We start from the raw sequence: 6,000 nt of genomic DNA, 5'->3' as shown, positions 1-6,000 counted from the left end.
TGAAAAAAGGAATCTTATTTGGTGGTGTATCAACCGTTAGTCTAGTTCCCTGCCCTGGGGACTCCCTATTTGGCAGGATAATATTAAAAACCATCAAAAAAAACAAAAAGTAGTAACATAATACACATACTTTATTTGCGTACACGTGATGATTGTTAACATCAGTTATAACGATCTTTCAGATGTTGGACATCTTGAAAATAAATGTTATTTAAACAGAATAACGAAAAGATTCATTAGAAAAAGAACATTATTAAACATTATTGTCAGCGTGATTGCAGAATGAGTATTCAGTCAATAAACAGCTTATTTCCATAATATCGCTTCTCCCTCCCTCCAGTTTTCTCGATGTCAAATTGATTTTTTACAATTTGTGGACGTTTCTAGGTAACTTGTGCCTCGCTTATAGTGTAGTCTATGTTTATGGACCCTGTTGTGCACGCGTTATCGGGGGAGAGGTGTATATTATATGATGCTTAGAACACTGTCAGGAGAAGAGCTCAGGATTACATATTAAATAGCTCTATCCTGTTGCTATTAACTAGAAGCCAGGTTTTCTGCGTCAAATATTGCAATTTTAACTACTCAAAACATTCTTGCACTAGGACTGGTAAAAGATTAATTATAAATGTATAAACAATAATTGTGTTATATATTTAATTTACATGTAAAGGCCTTCCATATGGCTTGTAAATGGATGAATTTGTGTAACAGACAAGAAAGTAGATAGGATGAAATCAATGTCCCTATAATTAAAAATAACATACGAAAGAAAAGAAATATTTTTTAACTGACACGGAGGGAACTCAAAGAATATTTGCCAAGCAGGGCCTGAAAAGATGATTTGCAGCAAATAACTATCGATACAAGCCTCAAGTGAAACCTTTGAAAGATAAGTAAATATGATAATGATTAAATAAAACTAGGATAGATGTGAATATATCTGTACCTTATCCACAGTGAGAGTCCATGCATGGAAGGTCTTCCTGCTGTACTCATCAAGGGCCATACAGAGTTGCTGATACTCATTCAGTACTTCCTCACCAGATCCAATCTCTGGCAGAAAATGAGCACGGTCCAAAGCCTGAAGAATCACAGTAGAAAAATATATGAATCAGTTTTTTTATTATTTTTATTATAGTAGTAGTAGTAGTATTAAAGTAGCAACATTTGTCTTTACATATGCTAGTTCTATGATTCACAACTATAGAGCTGTAAAGAAAGTGCATTAATAATATCAGTTTTAATATTTTATTTGAACATACCTCGAACCACAGTAGGACCAATGAAAATAAAAATTTGGATGCAAGCATAAAGATACTAGATGCAAAAGTAATGTGCAGATGAAAAGTATAGTACATTACCACAATTTTCTTCCTCGCAGTGCAGACCACCCCGCCAACCAAAGAAAAATGACGACATGGATAAAATGATAATGCATCCTCAATAATGACTTCCTATCTCTGTCTCTCTCTCAACATAAATGGTAAAAACATGATACAAGTGGGTATGATTTAGGTGTAAATTACACCTGTTAGAGGACTGCAGTAAATAATACAAATTGTTATCACAATACCATCATGCTTTTCTCGATCCGCCTCTTGAGGTGTCGTGCCCACAGACCCTGACCAGCAAACTTGGGATGGATGGATGAGTGAGGAATGGCCTTCTGCGTCAGTTCTTTTTTCACAGCAATTAATTCCTCATTAAAAATGTCGTAAACCTCCACCGTTGTTTTTGTCAATTGTTCTCTTAATTGACTACAGTAAGCAAACAAAGAATATTATGTAATTTAAATGTCTATGCATTAACAGAAGTAGTTAGCTATAACTAAACACATCAATCATTATAATATGTAGCTAAAAAGACAAACTAGAATCGCTTGATACAGAAACCAAATGAAAAATATAAGCAAGGCATGATATATTAATGGATAAAAGTAACACTACAGCCATATTGCTTTCAGGAGATCTTGAAATGTTACCAAAAATATTTGAATTGATTGTTAATATAACTTTGATAGAGGAGTCAAGGATCACAGCTGTAATTCAGACATTAAATGTCCTATTTACAAAACTACACATTAATTTGAACGTTGCATATACTAACATTTTCTCTCCCATGAATTGTCTGAAAGAACAACTTACCTCCCTTGAAGACAAATGCATAAAGATGTCCATAAGTTCCACACCACCTTCAACAGTAGTGAATGTCTCAAAGGCAGAGGTAATTGCATTCTGTATCATTACCTCTAGGTCCTTAACACTTGCACGGAACCTTACATAATGGACAAAGATCATACCGTAAGCAAATGTCTCATGACATGCATCAAGTGCAATGAGTAAAACACATAATAGACGACAGTGATACTTCTTGTGCTAACTTGGTAAGAAATGAAAAGAAGTACAAAATATATAAACCTGATAAGAAATCAGCTTAGAGTAAAATATCTCATTCTTTTATAATAACTACCTCAGTTTCAAAATAATTTCTGCAGGCAGAAATATTTATCACATTCTTTAATTTGTTTCATATTCCTGCATTTATTACCTGTGTCATGAGGCGGAATAATGTTTATTTTTTCAGATTGTGTTTAATTAAGAAATAAGGTGTTAATTTGTATGACTGAGATGTGAATCAATTTATTTTCTTAGGTATCAACTATTCTGGATTATCATAGAACCATTTAAGCTACTACTTAAATGTGTAGAAAGAGGAAGAAATCCTAATGTATTCTCAGATGATCATCCTTTATTTGGTCTTTAAATCTGTGGATTCAGAAAGACTCTTATTGTTTACTAATCCAATCATCATTTGTCTAGTGTTTAACTTTGTGGATTCGGGAAGGAGTTCTAATGAATTTGCAGATGATCATCATCTGTCTTGTCTTTAAATTTGTGGATTTGGAAAGAGGACTACTGTTTCCTCAGATGATCACCATTTGTCACATGGCAGTATGTTCCAATAACTGTACATTGACAAGGTAGATACTCTGGTTGATGTATACCCTTCAATGTATATGCATAATACAGGTATATGTGTCCTATAAATAAACAACATAATATCTTCAAGATTTATTCTGTATGTAGGATGCAACTATCATGCAATGGGTTTGACGATCAAAAGCTTGTTTGTGTAGTTTTCGTTCCACATATATTGCCATGTATAGATACAGAGTATACTGGTTAATGTAATAACTCTGTACGTGGAATCTTTGCAACCTGCAACAACAATGAAATCCACAAAACACCAGCACCAAGAGAAATAACGTCAGTGACTTCATACAATTTTACTGATTTCAGTAGAATGCATTACAACATACCTATTGCAATGATCATGCAAGGATGTTGCCTTGACATTCAGTATGGTTTTCTTTACTGCTCTTAACATGTTCAGATTCTTTTCAAAGGTTGCCTCATTCTCTAGAAGCCCTCTAGCAATATATGGTCCCTTATGGCCAGCAAAGTGGGGCATTTATTTCTTATTTCCTTCTTCACGCCTAGCATAATGGATCTGGTCTTCACACACCTATGGTGCAAGAACAAAATTAAACTTCTTTCTTTTGTGACGGAGGCTTAAGGTTACAAGTTTATGTCATTTGAGAAAACAATTCTCCTTATCTGAAAATGGAACCTATTGGAAATTGTGTTTTTAAAAAAGCTATAAAGTCCATGGGGAAGTAAATAAAATCATAGTTTTCATGTGATCATTATGACATTGCAGGTCTGTAAAATGAAAATTACAATCATAGCTCTATATGATATATTAAGCAACACCAGAAAACTATAAATGTTTCTAGTCCCAGATATATATCAACAGGTAGATGCAAAAAACTGTTTCATACTGCATTCATTTAATGTTATGTCAAAAGGAAAATCAGGAGAGTTTAACCAAGTACACATATAGGATTATTTATTAAAGCAAAGTAATAAATTAAAGAGACAAACTGTGCCTTACCTCTAACAAATCCTTGCATATCTGTACAAAAACTTCCACTTGGACAAATATGCTACTCTTGTCCAATACCCAGCCAACACTGGAGAACTTGTGATGCAGTTTGGCAGTCTGTAATATAAGAATATAGTCAACCAGATATATATATATATATATATATATATATATATATATATATATATATATATATATATATATATATATATATATATATATGTATATGTATATGTATATGTATATATATATATATATATATATATATATATATATATATATATATATATATATATATATATATATATATATATATATATTATCTTTAACCACTCTTATATTGACTAACTAATTCTTTCGTACATTCATAATTAAGCAATTAGTTACGACAAAAACCATATTTCTTGAGATATTCTTGGTACTGGAATACATCTTTTTTTATAAACAATTTAAATAAAACTTTTCAACTACACATACTGTTTTGTTTATGTTCATTACTTGTAAGAAAAGAATGAGTCAAACATTTACATTCTTTACTCATGAGACAACATGTACCGAACAAGAAACAATTCTGAGGAGGACAAGTCAACTGGTACTAGATTTGTGAGACAATAAGGACTGAACAAAGGAACAATTCTACGACAAGTTAACCTGATACTATATTTGTGAGAAAACAGAGACTGAAAAAGGAATGCTTCTAAGAAAGTCAATCATTTCCATTCTTCACTTGGGAGATAATAGATTCTGAACAAGGAACAATTTTGAGATTGTCAAGTCAACCTCATATTCGATTTGTGAGAAAATCAACTGAAAAAGGAACAATTCTGAAGAGCAATGTCAGCTTCATGCAAGATCTTGAGACAAAAAGACTGAAAAAGGAACATTATGAGGGGATCAAGTCAACTTGATACTTGATTTGTGACACAACAGAGATTTAAATAAGGAACAATTCTGAGGAAGTCAAATCAATTTGAAACTATATTTGTAACACAACAGAGCTGTAAAAAGAAACAAGTTGTGGAAGTCAAATCAACTTGGTACTATATTTGTGTCTGTAAAACATATAGGACCCCAATGCACACAAAACAGTCCAAGTCCAGAAAATTCAAAAACCCTATAAACCTGTAAAAAGAATCCTTTAAGAGGTACAAAACTGAAAATAGATAATATATCTTTGCACATATATATTATATATTCATCTTTTTCAACATTAATTATCATTGTTGTCATTGTGCGGTATTTCACCATATTGCATAACATGTGTACAACATGCAACCGAATTCATAGTATTTTGGACATGTGACTAATTAATTGTATTTTTGTTTGTAATTTTTATGCATATAGTTATGCATTCCTTCTAAATTAACTGAAATAAACCTATTCACTTGTTTCCTTTTCATTATTTGATAAATACTTGTTTTCCATGTTGCAATTTTAAATAATCCACGTGCATATTAGTTATGATATGGGAATGTTCCTTTCATATTGCTCTTGAAGACACAAACACAGGCATTTGTTGTAACAGATAATACTATTTTTTCTTCATGTGTTATACAGGGAGATAAATGTATTTATTGTATAATCACTCTTACTTAAAAAAAGGATGAATATTTGATAAATATGTTCTTACAAATGAATAGGCAAATTCAAATTTTTTTCTCAGTGATACTAAATTCATGCAGAAATAAACTCGTTTTTATTTTCCATACAAATATAGTAACCTATAAATGTGAAACCTGAGTCAGCCAGATTCATTTTATTCATTACATCAACACTGAAACAGGTAAAATGGAATACAAACAAAAATCAGCTTGAATGCAGATCAAATGCAAAAGGAATGCAAATTGAATGAGGACTGCAATGTGAAGAAAAGAGAGAGTGCAAATTAATAATGCACAATGATAAATAAAAACAAAACATAAATCCATGCCATGAATGGAATTGAAAATATATCTGACAGTTGCCTGGGCTGCTGATAAATCTCTATTGAAGAAAGCCATTTGGCATAATAATCAGAGACCGGATTCTTCATATTGGCAGACAGTTTCCCAT

At 31.9% G+C, this 6,000-nt stretch overlaps 1 pseudogene; it reads right to left on the bottom strand.

Moving 5' to 3' along the window:
- Positions 1–949: 949 nt before the first annotated feature.
- LOC149771169 (dynein axonemal heavy chain 2-like) overlaps positions 950–6,000 on the bottom strand; it is a 29,168-nt pseudogene continuing 24,117 nt past the window's right edge.

Source organism: Sinohyriopsis cumingii, unplaced genomic scaffold (genome assembly GCF_028554795.1).
Source record: "Sinohyriopsis cumingii isolate HCF-2022 unplaced genomic scaffold, ASM2855479v2 utg002080l, whole genome shotgun sequence".
In the NCBI taxonomy this organism is placed as follows: domain Eukaryota; kingdom Metazoa; phylum Mollusca; class Bivalvia; order Unionida; family Unionidae; genus Sinohyriopsis; species Sinohyriopsis cumingii.
This window is presented reverse-complemented; position numbering and strand designations above follow the sequence as displayed.